The following is a 17,804-nucleotide window of genomic DNA, read 5'->3' on the forward strand; positions in this document are numbered from 1 at the left end:
CAGAACAATGCCTGATTGCTGTATATGGACGCAAATAGAGTTCGTCACTCTTCGCTCATAGCTCCAGGCGGTGCTGGCTTCGATCATGCAGCTGGAGGCTGTTGCCTATGAGTATCACTGTTTGTGTGTGTGTGTGTGTGTGTGTGTGTGTGTGTGTGTGTGTGTGTGTGTGTAGAAAAGTCTGTTTACATTGTGTCGAAACACAGTACCCGCTCGATACTCTACAACTTACTTCGTCTCTAACGTAGGTCGGCAAACGGGACCTCTTGTCTGAATAGTTTAATTAGGGCTGCGATTTTCTTCGCTATCTTAAAAAATTATTTTTTGTGACACCCGGGCCTTTTGCTGTCTATACCTACTTTCATTTAACAAGAATGACATGTAACGAACCTTTGCTTCAGACATGTATTCATAAAAAAAAAGATCGCGAATGTTGGTTCACTTTGCCATTAGCGTGAGTAGCCAAACGGGAGTACGTAGCAATTGGCGTGGAGTGAGTGAGTGAGCACAGGTAGGTAGGTAGGTGTGTAGCGGGAGGCGGCGCGCCAGACGGCAGGCGCCCGCGCCGAAGCAGACACAATGGCGGCGCGCCATTAGCATAACCTGTCCGGGCGGCTAGCGGACAGCGGCTCGACCCAAGCCTACTCTACGGTGTGGCCATAGCCTCAGGCGGCTGACCGGTAGCCCGCTTGACGTCACCGAGCTAGTGCCGGGGATCAGGACAAGTCTGCGTCCCGCAACCAATTCACGATGACGTTAGTCATCTCGGTCGGACTTCCATTCCTCAGTGCTTGAAGCTACCGCACACAGGCCAGGTGTGTCAAGTGTTCGCTGTTTGTCATTACTCCTGTTTCAAGAAGCTCCTGCGTAACTCGACGTTAGTTTTGTAGTACTTACTCTGCTCCAAAGTACGTATCGCTGTTCCTTAATGCTACATTTCCGTTCTGAACTGAGTAAAAGCATCGCCTGTGAACAAATACGTAGATTCTGAAATCTCTTTTTGAGATGGTTTTCCAGCTATAGTGCATTTTTTGCAATAAAATACAGGCTTCACTGTCTGTGATGAATACTCCAAGAAACATGTTAAATTCACTTTATTCTACAGAACTTGTGAAAGGACAAAATGCCATACAGACGTACTGTAGTGTCTTTGGATGACTTTCAAATTAAACGTCACAAGCTGAAAGAAAATCGGCATTTTTATTGTTAACTGATGGTTCAAATGGCTCTGAGCACTATAGGACTTAACTTCTGAGGTCATCAGTCCCCTAGAACTTAGAACTACTTAAACCTAACTAACCTAAGGACATCACACACATCCATGACCGAGGCAGGATTCGAACCTGCGACCGTAGTGGTCGCGCGGGACCAGACTGTAGTGCTTAGAACCGCTCGGCCACCCACGGCGGCGTTGACTGATATCCATCGACGAAATGTCCGACGGACTTTTGCGACACACACCAACAAGATACGTGAAAAGATCGTTCAGATGAGACGACATTAGAAATGTCAGTTACAGATAACGCAAAACTGAAATTCCTAGAATAAGGCCAGAAACTGACTGAAAATGCTGAGCCAAGCATCTTTCTGGATGCACAAGCCCGAAGTTCAAAATCAGCTTCTACAGTAAAACGTCTTTTTGATGACTAAAAAGACAATCTGGCGAAAGCTATTTAAAATCGTATCGCTTCCCATAAGAATCACACTGTACTTGACTCGCACGGGTGGCAAAATGACATTTTGTTGGCCCAGGCCTAATCTGTGGGGCTTCCGGTGCGGGCTTCATTCTTTCAGGTAGTTTTTAACGACCCGACGAGCTCCATCGCCTGCATTTCCGCAAGACCAGACGCTAGGAATGTTTTTCACAGGGAGCTCCAACGTTATGAGAGTGGTCGAGAAAATTATTGAAAAAGCGAGCACGCTGGGAAGTAGGTCAGTGTCCACCCCGTCTGCCTGCCACATCCCAGGTGGGGAGGAGGCTCTGCCGACAGCTACTGAGAACACTGGATGCAAATTGTGGATGTCGGCACGAATTACGCCTGTTTCCTGCGTTCACAGGCCATTCTCGATCCTTAGAGGCGGCTTGCTGATTTGGTGACGTCAGCTAGCCTTGCTCGTGGAGTGGAAGCACAGTTTACTGTTTCGCAACACCGTTCCCAGAATACATGGTGGTCCTCTGGTTTGGAGCCGAGTGCAAGGCTCAGACGATTCTGTGACGACGACCTTGGATGCAGATTTCTCGGCTTCCCATGTCGGGTGGATAACTGTAGCACCTCTCTTAGAAGGCCAGGCTAGCACTACATGGAAGTGGCTATTAGACTACCCGGGTACATATAGCATGCACTTTTTTTAAAATTAAGTATACAAAATTGCCTCCACAGCCTGATAAACATGCTAATCCCAGACAAGGAAGAATACTATCCCCATTAATAAAAGAGAGTACCATTTCTCATGGCTGATCAGTGGGAGAGATTGTTAACGTAGTATTAATTAACAGCAGGGGCATTTTGGGAACTTTCCTGAAGTAATCCCGCTTATAAACGGCAAGAATGCCCACACAGCACAATGGACAGAAAACTGGCACAAAGGAGATGTTAATAACAAATTCTGAATTCCGATTGCAATGTGTATCACAAAGACAGAGTGAACGCAGGTGATGGAAGTATATTAATAGCTGTAAAATACGATGATATCAAGTGACGTTAGTACAGATTACAAATAGGAAATAATTTGGGTGAATGTAAGTGTTAAAAAGGTGGATCACACATGGTCATCGGATGCTTTTATAGACGTCCTGCCTCAGCAACAGCAATGGCACAACGTTTCAGTGGAAATTTCGAGAATATTTCTTGTGAATTTCCTGTTGATGTTATGGCATTAGGTGGAGATTTCAACTTACCAGCCATAGACTGCGACACACTGTGGATTGTGGCTAGTAACACACTGAGGATTGTAGCAAGTACAATCACGTGCAACTGTTCTGCATGTGAAACTTCCTGGAAGATTAAAACTAATCCGGAACAGGACTCGAACCCAGGAGCTCGTGCGGTTTCCAGGAAAGTGCTCTGCCAACTGAGTTAACTGAGCACAATTCATTACGTCCTCAAAGCTTTATTTTTAAATGTCTACATTCCGTAGCTAGCCAGAGAAACAACTGGTGAGTTTAACATATTAGATCACCTGGTCACCAACTGGCACGAACTTAACTACTCAGTCCAAACAGTGACTCAGTGATCATGAAGCCGTTATAGCATCACTGAATATGGCTGTAAATAGCAATGTAAAGAAACAATCACTCAATATGGCGGTAACTAGGAATGTGAAGAAAGGTGTGAAGTTATTTCTGCTTAGAAGGAGCTACAAGAGACAGATTTGGTTGGTTGGTTGACGGGGGTAATGAGACCACACAGCGAGATCATCGGTCCCATGAGACACATTTCAGACTACTTGAGCGGTCAGCATGAAAAACTTATCTCCAAGAACGAAAATGCTAGAGCATCAACTGACAAAGTTCAAGAGAATTGTACAATACATCTTAGACAGGTTTGCGCGGAGCACAGTTGCAAGGGATGGAAAAGACACGCCAACTGTGTTCGAAAGCTGCTACGAAAGCACAGACAGCTTCAGTGTACATTTAAACAAAGCCAAAGCCTCACAGACAAACAAAAACTGACCGAAGTCAAAACTTGGGTACTGAGGTCCACGCGTGAAGTGTTCAACAAATGAAAGTTAATGTCAAACTTCCTTAGTAGTTTTGGTGTTACATTAAAAGGAATAAAGTCATCAGTCCAGATACACAGTGGACACAACAGCAGAAATTGGACAGAGCCAGCCCCCTTCCTCCACCTATCACTTTCAAAGTCACCACCTCCCCCACCTCCCTGACTTTCAAGGTCACCGCCTCCCTCTCACCCTGCAGGCCACTTGGGCTACGTTTATTTACGACTTAATTTACCACGCAAGTTATAATTTATGACCCAATCAAACATGGATGCCTAAAAACAATCCGCCACTACGACGTCACATGGACACAGTGCAGTGTAGAAACTGTGGGAAATTAAAAAAAAAATTCAAGTGTGATAGCTTGCAAATTGCATGGTCTATTTACTTAGGAAAGTTTCTGCCTGCCTCCAGACAACAGTAGTATTATGTTAAAAGACACACTGCAGGTAAGAAAGAAGGTTACTGTACTTTAAACTACCTTTCAATTACAACACACTTGGAAGGGTAATGAATAAGACGACATATTTTTGTAAAAGTTCTTTATTAATTATTGCATATATAATCACACAGAATCTGGAAAAGGTCCAGATAAGAATGGGGGATTCTGGATATCTGCATTAAGTGTAAACACTTATGGAAATGTCACACGGTAGTGTACTTTAAGAAAATAATAGATTCGAAGGTGTATATATTGGAGGAAATATTGTTGTAAACTCGTTTAGTAAACCCCGTTTCCCATTTGAATCTGCTTAAAACATGGAGGAAATAAAATGCAACATTACAATCGCCAAATGTTCTTGGTTACTGGCTGGTATAGCGTATGCCGTCCCTCTAGTAGTTTTGATGCATCTTCTTACGATTCCGGTAAAAAAACGTGGTACTACTGTGATACATAGCAATGCACATTAGTTTACATGATACTTCGCTTCGGACTTGAGAAATATGGAAGATAAGACGACTTGCGGATATTCAGTATGGTTTACGTGACACAGATATACAGTCACATAGTCTACGGCAGATATTACCACAAAGTGCTGTGTAATTATATACGGCCAAAGGATGTAACTGTTTTGTTACAGGCAGACATTGCACATTAATATACATACCGACACAGATAATACGCAGATAGGTCTACTCTTAATTGATAGCTATGATTACACTGTGATATTAAGTGTTCCCTTGAAAGAACTGGCCAACATTAAAGAACTACCATTTTAACGCTAAAACCTAGAACTGTCACACAAGAATCTGCACACTACCACATTAGTGCGGCGCAAACAAGATTTCTTGGTCGGCGCGAGAGCGGTATGGAGATGCTACATGAACTCCAGTGGCAAATACCCCAAGAGAGGCGTTGTGCATCACGGAGAAGTTTAGTATTGAAATTTCGAGAATATTATCCGGGAAGAGTCGGGCAACACATTACTTCATCCCATAAACATCTCGTATAACGACAACAGTTAGCAAATCCGCGGAATTGGAATTAATACAGAGATTTGCCAACAAACATTCTTTTCAAACGCCCATTCGCGAGTTGAACAGGTTAAATGGTAGAGGTAGCCGAAGTTCTGTCTTCGGAACAAAATTTAAGTGATGGACCTGATTACAAAATAACTTTTCTACTGCCAGTCACAATTTTCCTTTTTAAATACAAATTACATAGCAATGGCAAACGCACGATTTTTTAAAAAGGGTACGATGTGCAGGGTGGCAAAGCTCCGTAAATGATAAAGTATGAAAATGTTTTTACCTCGATTCTTGAAACGAAAAGGCAATCTACAGCATAACTTTAGAAATATGCAACGTAGTCCAATACACGGATCTGTAAGATAAAACACACCAGATGCATTTTTGTACTGAGTGCACCGTCAGTCAGTCAGCCAACGATTTTTGTGTTGGGGGAGACACAAGTGACAGTGGAAGCCAAAGCATGTGCTATCCCTGCGTTACGCATCTTATTCCATTTGGTACCTTGGCGCCAATGTCAGCCGGTGGATGCAATAAAAATCATATTGTTACACTCTCCAGTTCTGCATACTATATCTGTGACAGCCACCGCTATTTTGCCGTCTTATGGGACATTTTTTCGTATTGATGAGTCTGTTCTAGTAAATTATGGTTCGATGGCACTGCAAAACGATTAGATAGTAACCTATTGCCTTTAAAATTTGAAAAAAAAAAATGACAAACATTAGCGACTATACCACCCAATTCTCCGATATTTTTTATGTATTTTCTTTCTCTTTTTTGTCGGCTGTCACGATTATGCCTACTAGTAAACTAACGCAGTATTTAAACTGTTTTATATGCTCGCACCCACAACATTACATATTAAGAAACAAGTAGAAGTAAATCAAACAGCCGGCTACATGTATTTAACGTATAGCACACAGTTGTCGGTGAATGTCAAGTAGCGGGCTGACCTTGCATTTTTCTTAATTTGTGTTCCGATAGTCATTCGCAGTATGCACCAAAATATTCGTCGGAGACATTTCCCTGTATAAGAGAAGTTTTCGAATTTACCTTGGAGTTTTATATCGAAAAATACGTTGAATATGACGCAAATATTGACATAAGGCTACACTAAGGATCAATGTTTATTTCTCAGTCATAGTCTTTGCCTTCGTCAAGTATCAACCAAATTATGACCTTCCAATCTAATACAAACCTTGGGCGACGCTACAAGCCCAATTGCCCCTTGTAAAATGTGTCGTAGCCCTTCAGTGCCATCTCTTGTGTTATAGACAAATGTGACACACCAAGGGAAGAGCACACACGTGAAGGACTTAGCTAGCATATTTATGATTGTTAATTTACGATTATGCTGTGTTCGTGTTTCTCTTGTTTTGTCTGTCTGATTTCTCTTCCCCACTATTACGAACGGTCTACCCGACGGGAGGCCCTAGCCACACGACATTTCCATTTTTTACCATACACTTTCACTATTTATATTTTTATAGACTTAAGTATTTGCAAAGCACGAGATACAGCTTAAGTCTCAGGATGGCACTATTGTTCTGAAAATAAACAAATGACGTGTTCTACGCCAGGATTGTGGAGAAAATGTATGTAAGATACATGCGGGAATTTCAACCAACATTACATTAGTATTTTCTAGCTTCGCAAACTTTATTTACTTCTCAGACCATCTGCGTAAAGAGATTGCCTCTCCCCCCCCCCCCCTCCCCTCACACACACACACACACACACACACACACACACACACACACACGGCTTATCTTCTCCGAACTGCAAACATCTTTTCAGAGAAGAGTGAAATTTTTGGAATCAGCTGGCTTTTCAACAAAAGACATAAATATTACAGAGTACCCTATGGTAAATATATTCCAGTTTAAAACAACGAAACAGACCTTAAAACGAAATTCGCCATTACAAATGACCGGTGCGAATGGCTATAGTCTTTGCTCGACAGTCCTACACATTTGCACATACGAGAACAGATTTAAAACGTTTATTAAAAATTCAGCCACAGCAGCAGAATATATCACCGTAGTCATATAAAACAAACTATTTCTCCTTTCACGTATTTCTCTTTGCATCCGTTGCAACGACAGGATTCGTCGCAGCTGTTACGAATTAAGAAATTGTAAAAACGCAACAATTACATCTAATATTAATCTTTCGAACCCTGCAGGAAGAATATACAAACAGCGATCTCCGGAGATCACTTGACAATCCTAGTTTAATGCTGCCAACATACGCAGAACGGATTGCTCAGTCCAGAGATATTTCTACTCTACGATTTCCTCCAAACCTCTTCCTCATTGAACACTGCTGAAACAACGCTGTTCTCCTCAGTTAAATGAAACTTTCCACCGCGCTCGGGGCCGATCGACTTAACACTTGCTCCGTCCCGCTTTGAAATAACTATTCGTTAATAGGCAAGTGTGAGCTATAAGAACACACACACACAATTTTTACTCAGATATCATATTCCTCACTATGCCGAAGCTTCCGGAAACACACATAGAATATACACTGAGGGGACAAAAGTCATTGGATGCCTCCTAAAAAGGTACCGGGCCTACTTTTGCGCACCGTAATGCAGCAACTCGACGTGTCATAGGCACAAATGGTTGGAAGTCCCCAGTAGAAATGTTGAGCCATGCTGCCTCTATAGCCGTCCATAATTGTGAAATTGTTGCCACCGCAGAATTTTGTGGACGAACTGACTTTTCCATTGTGTCACATAAATGGTCGATGGGATTAACGTCGGGCGATCTGTGTGGCCACGTCATTCGCTCAGAATGTTCCTCAAACCAATGGCGAACAACTGTGGCCTGGTGAAATGGCGTAGTCATCCATTAATACCATTAATTCATCCATTAATTCCATTGTTTTTTGGGAATATGAAGTCCATGAATGGCTACAAATGGCCTCTCAAGTAGCCGAACATAATCCTTTGCAGTCACTGACCGATTCATTTGGACCAGAGGACCCATGTAAACATGGCCCACACCATTATGGGGCACCACCAGTTTACATAGTGCTTTGTTGACAACTTCGTGGAGTCAGCATCACACTCTAACCGTACCATCAGCTCTTAACAACTGAAATAGGGACTCATCTGGCCAGGCCACGGTTTTCCAGTCGTCTAGGGTCCAACTGATAGGGTTACGAATCCTAGATGGTGCTTCAGGCGATAACGTGCTCTTAGCGATGTCACTCGCGTCGTTCGTCTGCTGCCACGCCTGTTCACCACAAATATTGCCGTACTGTCCTAGCAGCTACGTCCGTCGTTCGTCCCACATTGATTTCTACAGTTATTTCAAGCACTGCTACTTGTCTTTTAGCATTGACAGCTCTACACGAATGTCGCTGCTCTCGGTCGTTAAATGAAGACCGCCGGCCAGTGGGTTGTCCGTAGTGAGAGGCAATGCCTGAAATTTGGTATTCTCGGCACACTCTTGAAACTGTGGCAATCAGAATACTGAGTTCACTAACAATTTGCGAATTGGAATGTCCCATGCTTCTAGCTCCAACTATCATTCTGCTTTCAGTCTATTACTTCCGTTGCTCGGGCATAATCACCCCGGCACCTTTTCACGTGAGTACAAATGAGAGCTGCGCCGATGCACTGCCCTTTTACATCTTGTACATACGACACTACCGCCATCTGTATGTGTGCACGTCGCTGTCCTACGACTTTTGTCACCTCAGAGCACACAGATACATTCAATTACAATCCAAAGTAACTATCAATTTACATGACAATTTCGTATCACTATTCGTATACATAAGACCGCAAAATGACTACAGAAAATGTAAAAGAAATAAAACAAAAAAAATGTACATGCTTTTATAATGCTTCCTACTGGATGTCACCTTAGTGGGAGGGGCCGTTACATAAACATCAGAGGGGAGTGAAATAGGCCGTCTCAGGTGTCTGAAGCTCGGCGAGTTAACGACTGAAGGGAAGTTTTGCACTAGCTGCACGTCTGCGATAGTGATTTTTTTCTCTCTAAGATGAGAATATTTGCCCACGTGAGAAATGAGAGTGCGCAGCTGCTTTAGCGTGTCCCTTCAGCTCGCGCACTGTGACACGCCGAGCGAGCCACACTGCGCTGCACCAGCCCATGTCGCTGACCGCTGCCCAATGTTTTCTGTCTCATCACGTCGGTTTATAACGAGGCTCCACCATATAATGTAACAGCGAGTTACTACTACGCTTTTACTGGAATTATGACTGTGACTGACAAATGCATTTCACGCTATTCGTTTCGTCTCGTCTAGAAAACGCTATTTCGTACGGGATATTATAGATTCGAGTGCTGCATTCGAAGAAAAATTCATTCAGCAGTAGTAATTATGAGTAACCAGGTACAAATACGGTCGCCAGTCTGACATAACTACATGACATAAGAGTTAGTAATTTTGAACTGCGCACATTCATTAGGTAAAACGGAACCTTCTAGGATATATCACAGTGAGGTGGAAACTCAATCACAATCAACAGCTTCTATATAGCCCTCTAGAATGTGATATTAACACCTCACCTCGCCCTCACAATAACCTTCGCTAATGGAACATTCTAACCTGATTATGGTAACACTTTTGTCCATTATGGAAGAGGAACACTGAGACTGTGACAAATAAAGGTTTTTTCGAATTACGGCAACATAATGAATGTTTTCCAGTGACGTTTGTTGTACTGCACTGTACACTCTTAGCCACAGGTAACACCTTCCATATGCTTTACAAAACTTAAGTAAACCAAAGAGTCAGGCTAAAGTTGTGTCAAAGAGTTTGTGTTAGGGCAGTGTGTCTCTCTCTTCAGCTCTTGTAATACACACTGACGTCAGTAAGTATGTATGTATTTCTCTATTGCAAAATAACATGTAGTAATATGGTAAAATTGATATGTGCTATTTATAAAATCTATTGAACAATGAGTTGAAGATAATACAAATAATATTTTAGCACTGCAATTTCGATTGGCATTTCATTTGTCTTATGTTTAACGTTGATCAACAATTACGAAATGAACAATAAACATCGCAGTAATGAACTGTTAAGCCAGGTAGTATGTGGGATGGGGAGGTGGTGTGTGTGTGTGTGTGTGTGTGTGTGTGTGTGTGTGTGTGTGTGTGTGTGTGTGTGTGTGTGTGTGTGCGCGCGCGCGCTTCATTATTTTAAAAAAGTAATGCATATTTACTGTTAATTTCGTAACTGTTGATCAACGTTAAACAAAAGACAAATGAATTGTCAATCGAAATTTCAGTGCTAAAATTTTAGTTGTATTATCTTCCAACTCATTGTTAAATAGATTTTATAAATAGCACATGTCAATTTTGTCATAGTGATACGTGTTCTTTTACAATAGAGAAATAGATACATACTTACTGACGGCAGTGTGTATTACAAGAGCTGAAGAAAGAGACACACTGCACTAACACAAACTGTAGCCGTACCCTTTGGTTTACTTACGATTTGTAAAGCATATGGAACGTGCTACCTGTGTCTCAGTGTGTAAACTGCAGTACAATTAACGTCACTGGAAAACATTCATTATGTTTCCCAGAATACTGTGTACAACATCCAACCAACGAATACTAACTAATACACTGTAAGTAAAGCAACAAAATCTGTCTGATAATGTGAATAATTCTTGCCACACTCGGTGCTTACATGTTCCGTTTATACGTCTTGCCACAGCTGCATGACTCCCACACTGCTGCAGAAAATTAATAAATATGTACCAAGAAGAGACACTATCTTCATATATATAAGGCTAACCGGCCAATGATCATCTTCAGTGCGGATGCACTCACATTGCCCGAACTCTTGCGGGAAAGAAGATTGACTGCCGCGAGTAATGAGTATAGTTCAAATGGCTCTGAGCACTATGGGACTCAACTTCTGAGGTCATTAGTCCCCTAGAACTTAGAACTAGTTAAACCTAACTAACCTAAGGACATCACACACATCCATGCCCGAGGCAGGATTCGAACCTGCGACCGTAGCGGTCACGCGGTTCCAGACTGCGGCGCCTAGAACCGCACGGCCACTTCAGCCGGCAATGAGTATAGTGGGCAGGGGCATTACAAATGTAGTGTGTGAACAGTAAGTTGGGAATGTGGGTCTCAAGGGGAGCGCCAAGGGTTAAATCCCTGCAGTTGCACAATCCTGTGTGCCCTCGGTGGCTCAGATGGATAGAGCGTCTGCCATGAAAGCAGGAGATCCCGGGTTCGAGTCCCGGCCGGGGCATACATGTCCTCGTTGATATTTATCAACGCCTGTAAACAGCTAAAGGTCTGGATTTCGTTGTAATTTCACATTTCAAAAGCTTCTATTCTCTTCTTGTCTACACTGTTTACTGTCCATGCTGCACTTCCATACATGGCTACACTCCATACGAATACTTTCTGAAAATGCTTCCTGACAATCTATACTCGATGTTATCAAATTTCTCTTCTTCAGAAACACTTCCCTTGCCACTGCCAGTCTACAGTTTATATCTTCTCTACTTCGACCATCATCAGTTATTTTGCTCCCCAAATAGCAGAACCCATCTAAGGTAGTGACGGAAAAAACCGACTGATTGACAGTGGCATCGGTATTTTAGTTCTCAATAAACGAGACTTTTTTGGTATTTGCTTGATCCCGCTTGTAACATGTGTTTATCGTATTTTCTAGTAATAGCGGAGCAAAAGACATGATATCACTAGCTATAGTAGCAATGATAAAATTTTTCATTTTTATACACCTTTTTAAGAAAAGGAATGGTTTATATTAGTAAAATTTACATTGGTTTGAAATATTGTGTTGTTATAGGAAATGAGAAAGGCATTCTATTTTAGTGAGAATGCAACAAGCACATGGAATAAGAATTGGTACAGCAGTGCTCAGACAATAACGTCCCTGTTGCCGTACGTCGTCGCTTAAGGCACATGTGTGTCCCTGCTGTGTGCACGATCTGCCCCCACATGGTCTATACGGCAGTTTCTCGCTGTCGTCGACGGACATCTGTTGTATTTCAGAAAGACAGGAACAACAGCCTCGAAATATTTTTTCGAAGCGACGTAGCAATTAAGTTCAGTGCTTCATTTTCTTTAAGACACTAAAGATTTGTGTGTCATTTCTATGAATTAATGACACGGGATTGAAATCACGACAACAGTAATAAATTAAAAAACTTAATTTATAGTATGCAATACAACTGGTAGTAGCTGATCTGCTGGCTGTGTCTACGAATACGCCTTTATCTGCTTGCAGCCCATGAAAACGGACAAATTAACACGAAAACCAGAGTTCTTCAACCTTTAGCACTAACTATTCCTAATTCCCAAATAGTCGTATGCCTCCTGATTAAAACATGATTTTTGAACAGTTTCATATTGTATTAAGTACTTGTAACTTTTCGAGAAAAACTACGAACAGTGGACGAACTAAGTTTTCTTTTACTTGTCTATTTAATTTAATATTTTGATTCTTTTTATCTTGAAACTGAGTTGAAGTTTTCAATCTTCGTTCGATTTCTATGTTTTTTGCAGGAAATAATAGGTATAAAAAACCGAAAATCGGTTATTTCAGGAAACCGTTTATTTTGAGGGGTTTTAAGACAGGTTAAACTAGCATGGGAAAAACCGACGTAACCGAAAACCAGTTGCTTCAGCGATAACTAATGTAGGCCGGCGAGTTACTACTTGCAGCTGATATGTTGGCGCCATTTACTTTGGCGCGCTAACCACACTTTTTTGGTACACAAAGCGGACACAAAAATGTTCATTATAAGAGTGAAGAAATACATATGCAGAGTTATGATCGAACAATAAAGGGAAAGCAATAGTTGCATTAAAGTCACGAAGTGCTGGCGTTACGGGTTTACGCCAAATGCGCTCCTCGTGGCGCACACCCAGCCCAGGACGACCGTTCTTGGTACGCTGGGCGGGTGGAACACTGTGGCGTAGCCGCATTGTCCCGTTCACGACTGCGGATACAAAGCGGCCTACTGGTCTGCACTGAGAACGCGAGCTCATCACGTCACTCTGCGTCCCTCGCAGAGCTGGCTGCTCGTCACGAGAGTCGTAAGAAAGAGGTGTACGACCGAAAAGAACACAAAGGATACAAGGCAGTTACGGGAGGAGTTTATATCTCAATGAAAAACTCCAACGGAAACACGAATAGACAACAATTTAGCGAACAAACCACCTACTTTGAACTACATTAAGATCAATCTCTGGATGAGATGCAAAATGCCGACATTACCAGGAGTGATGCAACCCGAAACCTCGATTGCCGCGGAAAGTCTGTACCTTCTAAGAACTGAATTACTGGAAGCAACAGATGATCCTCAGCAAGATAGTGGGACCTCGAGTAGAAAATGTCTAAACCGAAAAGAAGAAGACGAAGAAAGGTGTTTACACGACGCCACTCGTAACCGCTGTTGCGGTGTGGCCGGCAGCGGCGCCCGCCCGGCAAAGCAGAGCAGGGAACCCCGCTGTTGCTGGCGGCCACGTATGTTAAGAAGGCTGGCCAGAACTGCGCCAGCCCCGCATCCAATGTGGCGCCAACACGAGGCTGCCGTATTTGGAGCACGCCGGCGTGGCCGAGTGGTTCTAGGCGCTTCAGTCTGGAACCGCGCGACCGCTACGTTCGCAGGTTCGAATCCTGCCTAGGGCATGGATGTGTGTGATGTCCTAAGGTTAGGTAGGTTTAAGTAGTTCTAAGTTCTAGGGCAGGACCGGCCAGAAATTCTGCACGCGTGCGGTGCTCTTGCACATGTGCAACTTCCGGGTCACAGCGTGCACGCCGCAGCCGTCAGCGTTCATGTAGTGCATATTTCTACGCACAGATTACGCTCATCGGTTACACAAAGTGCGTTATCGACACCTCGTATGTATATCACAATCTGGGCTGTATCTGTAAAATCTGTTGCTTCATCGAGCGCAACAGAGAAAGCAACGAAGTATTTAGCCTTATTTATTAGCTGCATGTGCAGATCGCCGGCCATAGCACTGATACGTCTCGTCACTGTTTGTTTGTATAGACGGATTTCTTGAAACCTGCTAACGTTCGTGGGACACACAAGTTCTGCAGCATCAATCAGACACCCTTTCACAAACTCCCCTTTGCAAAAGGGTTTCCCAGATTGTGCAATTCTTAATGCGATTTTAAAACTTGCTCGCAGTGAAGATTTAGTGTGGCTGTCATTGTGGAAAATTGAAAACAGTACATTGTACAGCGTACAGTAAAACAGACGTAAATGTAACACAAGAAACTGAAACTAAGAGTTCAAGAAGTATCAGTTACTTTGATGTACAGTAAAATCGAGTTGATGTATCTCATCCATTTTCTGAAGGACATTTAATTTTGCTTGTCGTTCTTCACTGTTGAGTTCACTACACTCGTCTTTGTGATACGTATTGTAATGTCTTTCAATTGAAAACTTACGCTGGACGCCTATTATTTGGCGGCACAGCAAACACTGTGAGTTTTCATAAACGGCTACAAAAAAGAATTGCAGTTCCCAGTCATTTTTAAACGACCGAGAACATAGATCTCCCGTCCTTTGCTTTTTCACAGTACTTGCCATTTCTCAGTACTTCTCCGTTAAGGTTACGGTCACCAGGGGTAAACGAGACTGGATATGTTGCGGTCTTGCTTGTACCACAGGGAACTGGAGCCGCCGCCGTTCATTTAGGACACATGTCTAATAACAGATGTCGCTGTCGCACACGTGCGCCCATGTGCAGCACTTCCGCACGTCTGCACACTGTGCAGTGTTTGGCCGGTCCTGTTCTAGGGGATTGATGACCTCAGATGTTACGTCCCATAGAGCTAAGAGCCATTTGAACCGTATTTCGTAACTCGTGTGATGTCATGTTTACTCCAGTATTTATTCACTTAGAGACGCGTTTCCCTATAGCCAAATCCCACGGTGCCGTTCGTATTGCAGTAACTCTAACAGTTATCTACCAAACAAACATTAGCATCTCTCACGAAATTTCCAATAAGATTTGCGACATCGATCTTTCTTAAACTGCAAGACACTATGTAGAACAGAGGCTTATTAATGGTTCAAATGGCTCTGAGCACTATGGGACTTAACATCTGAGGTCATCAGTCCCCTAGAACTTAGAACTACTTAAACCTAACCAACCTAAGGACATCACACACATCCATGCCCGAGGCAGGATTCGAACCTGCGACCGCAGCAGTCGCGCGGTTCCGGACTGAGCGCCTAGAACCGCTAGACCACCGCGGCCGGCAGAGAGGCTTATTAGCTTTACGAGATAGTCTCCTAACATATTTCTCAGAGTGATCACAGAAAGACAACTGAGCTTTAGAAAAAATGCGGGGTGATTCTTATCAACGTTTAAAAACCCTCTAAGTGACGTAGATGATGCTGAGACAAGTAATTTCATAGAAGACATATGGGGTCGCAAATGTAGGGAAATACCCCAAAAGTGGATGGTAAATATTTAACATGTGGCATCACGTAACATACTTCGCCGTCCGTACAGCGGCTGAGACAATCGGTCTGTTGTACCAGATTATCCCAACGCAGTCTCTGGGCCTACGTGCGCGACTTAAGCGCGTGGGACTCAGGGTTCCAGCTTGCATCTGGCAGGCAGTATTTTTTCCATTTCGTCACAGAACTGTGTGTTTGCATTGAGGAAAGATTTATCATTTCATTTACCGGTCTCTATGGTCTCCGATGGTTTACTGGCTAGTACAGTACAACAAGAATCTACCGTACTGTGTCAACAAGTAAATGAGTATAAGCTTCCGAAATACGTCGTTACTAGTAAATGACAGACGTCTGTAAGTAAGAAAAAGAAGGGACAAAAGGAAAAAAACGCAATATAAGAACAGCTTTAACTGGATTATAGCGACAATTTTGTAACTCCTACGTTTACAACAGACCACATCTACACCAGGCATTCGAAATTTGCACCGTTTGGTCGAATTGCATCGCTCAATCATCCTTTCAAGGCCAAGCCCATCCACTTAACGTGCGGCGAGGTAGCAAGGTATATAGTGTGAGTCACGAGGTTTCCCCCCGGTTTCTTGAGGGTACTCCTTAGGTTATTTGGAAAAAGAAATTAAATAAAGTAATGGCATCACATCCACAATTAAGGAGCTCCAGCTATTGAAAAACTCAGGAAAACGGCAGAAAAAACGATTATTGTAGGATTTCACTATCAAAAATGCACATAATAATTTAAACGATTTTGTAGCAGTCTCTTGCATTCAGAGTGGATTTAAAACAAGTTTTCAAAATTTCCTCCCCGCATTTGAAGGCAAAGATTCGCAAGGGAGTGAACAGCGCGAGTAACATTTCGTAGTTTCACATGCTCATTGCTTACTGAAGTTGCGGCATCGAAAATGCGTTGTATCAATTCTTCTCGTGTTTCTACCTTAACTTCGTACACGATGTCTTTCATCCACCCCCAGATGCAGTAGTGTAGGGGTGTTAAATCTGGGGACCTGGGGGCAGCCCAGTTGATGGGGCCCCCGCGACCTGTTCATCGATGTGGGAATCGCTCATTAAGATAAGAAGTTACCACATGGTGGAAGTGTGCAGGTGCCCCGTCATGTTGAACGTACATGTGGCGTCTTGTTTCGAGAGGAACATCTTCAAGAAGCTGCGGTAAGTCTTCTTGTAAAAAGTTACCGTGCATCTGACCATTTAAATTTCCTGGGGAAATAAACGGCCCCAGTAACTGGTCACACACAACACCACACCAGACATTGAGACTGGATCTGGGATGAAATAGAGATATTACCGTGGCATGGGGATTTTCGTCTGCCCAGACATGAATGTTATGCATGTTGTTGACGTCATCTCTTGTAAGGGTTGCCTCATCACTGAACATTATGAAGCGATAGAGCTGCCGATTCCATTTAACCAGTTACAAAAGTACAAACGGTTGGCACAATCATGGGCTCTAAATGGTGAACTTTCTGCACATGAAAAAGATCAGTCCATTCTCATGAAGAATTCTACGTAGCTTAGTGTATGAAACGTTCGATCGGGTAGCTAGGCGTCTTGTACCTGAACGAGGACTGCGCTCTACTGAATTAAGAATGTTTTCCTTTTCTTAAATATCACGATGTCTTTCGGAGTGAATACGAATACTGGGAAGAGTACCAGTTTCTAGCAATGTTCGATATGTTCCACTAATGTTTTGGCACTCGGAATCTTACGATTAGGATACTGACGGTGATATTCAGCAACAGCAGCTTTCGTATGACCGTCACAGGCGCCCAAAATGTACACCATGTCTCCGTAATCCTGCGATGAAAACTTGTACGGCATCGCGAAGTGTACTGTACACAGGAGGCAATAACAGTAAACAGCGACTGCAGTATCAACAACGTGGTTGTTGTGGAAACGTACCACTCGCTGCACTTGGCTACCTAAGACTGATGGTGTGACCTGTGAACACAAGTGTAGCGCTACATACACCGCGACTTGTTTCGGAACTCTGTTGTAGCTCCTTAAGTATCGATTTGATCACATTACTGTATTTACATTTTTTGTTCCAAATAACCTCATGAATAACCTCCAGCAACCGGGAGGGGGGGGGGGGACCCTCATGAGTCACCCTATA

At 43.0% G+C, this 17,804-nt stretch overlaps 1 protein-coding gene and 1 non-coding gene across 3 annotated transcripts in view; one reads left to right on the plus strand and one right to left on the minus strand.

Annotated features, from left to right (window-relative positions):
* Nucleotides 1–17,804, minus strand: part of LOC124805204 (ubiquitin-like protein 3) — a 450,145-nt gene that overhangs the window by 268,871 nt on the left and 163,470 nt on the right. The window lies entirely within an intron of this gene.
* Nucleotides 11,377–11,451, plus strand: Trnas-uga. The gene has a single exon. It is a non-coding gene; the product is annotated as a tRNA-Ser (tRNA).

The sequence above is a fragment of the Schistocerca piceifrons genome, chromosome 7, assembly GCF_021461385.2.
Source record: "Schistocerca piceifrons isolate TAMUIC-IGC-003096 chromosome 7, iqSchPice1.1, whole genome shotgun sequence".
Classification (NCBI taxonomy): Eukaryota; Metazoa; Arthropoda; class Insecta; order Orthoptera; family Acrididae; genus Schistocerca; species Schistocerca piceifrons.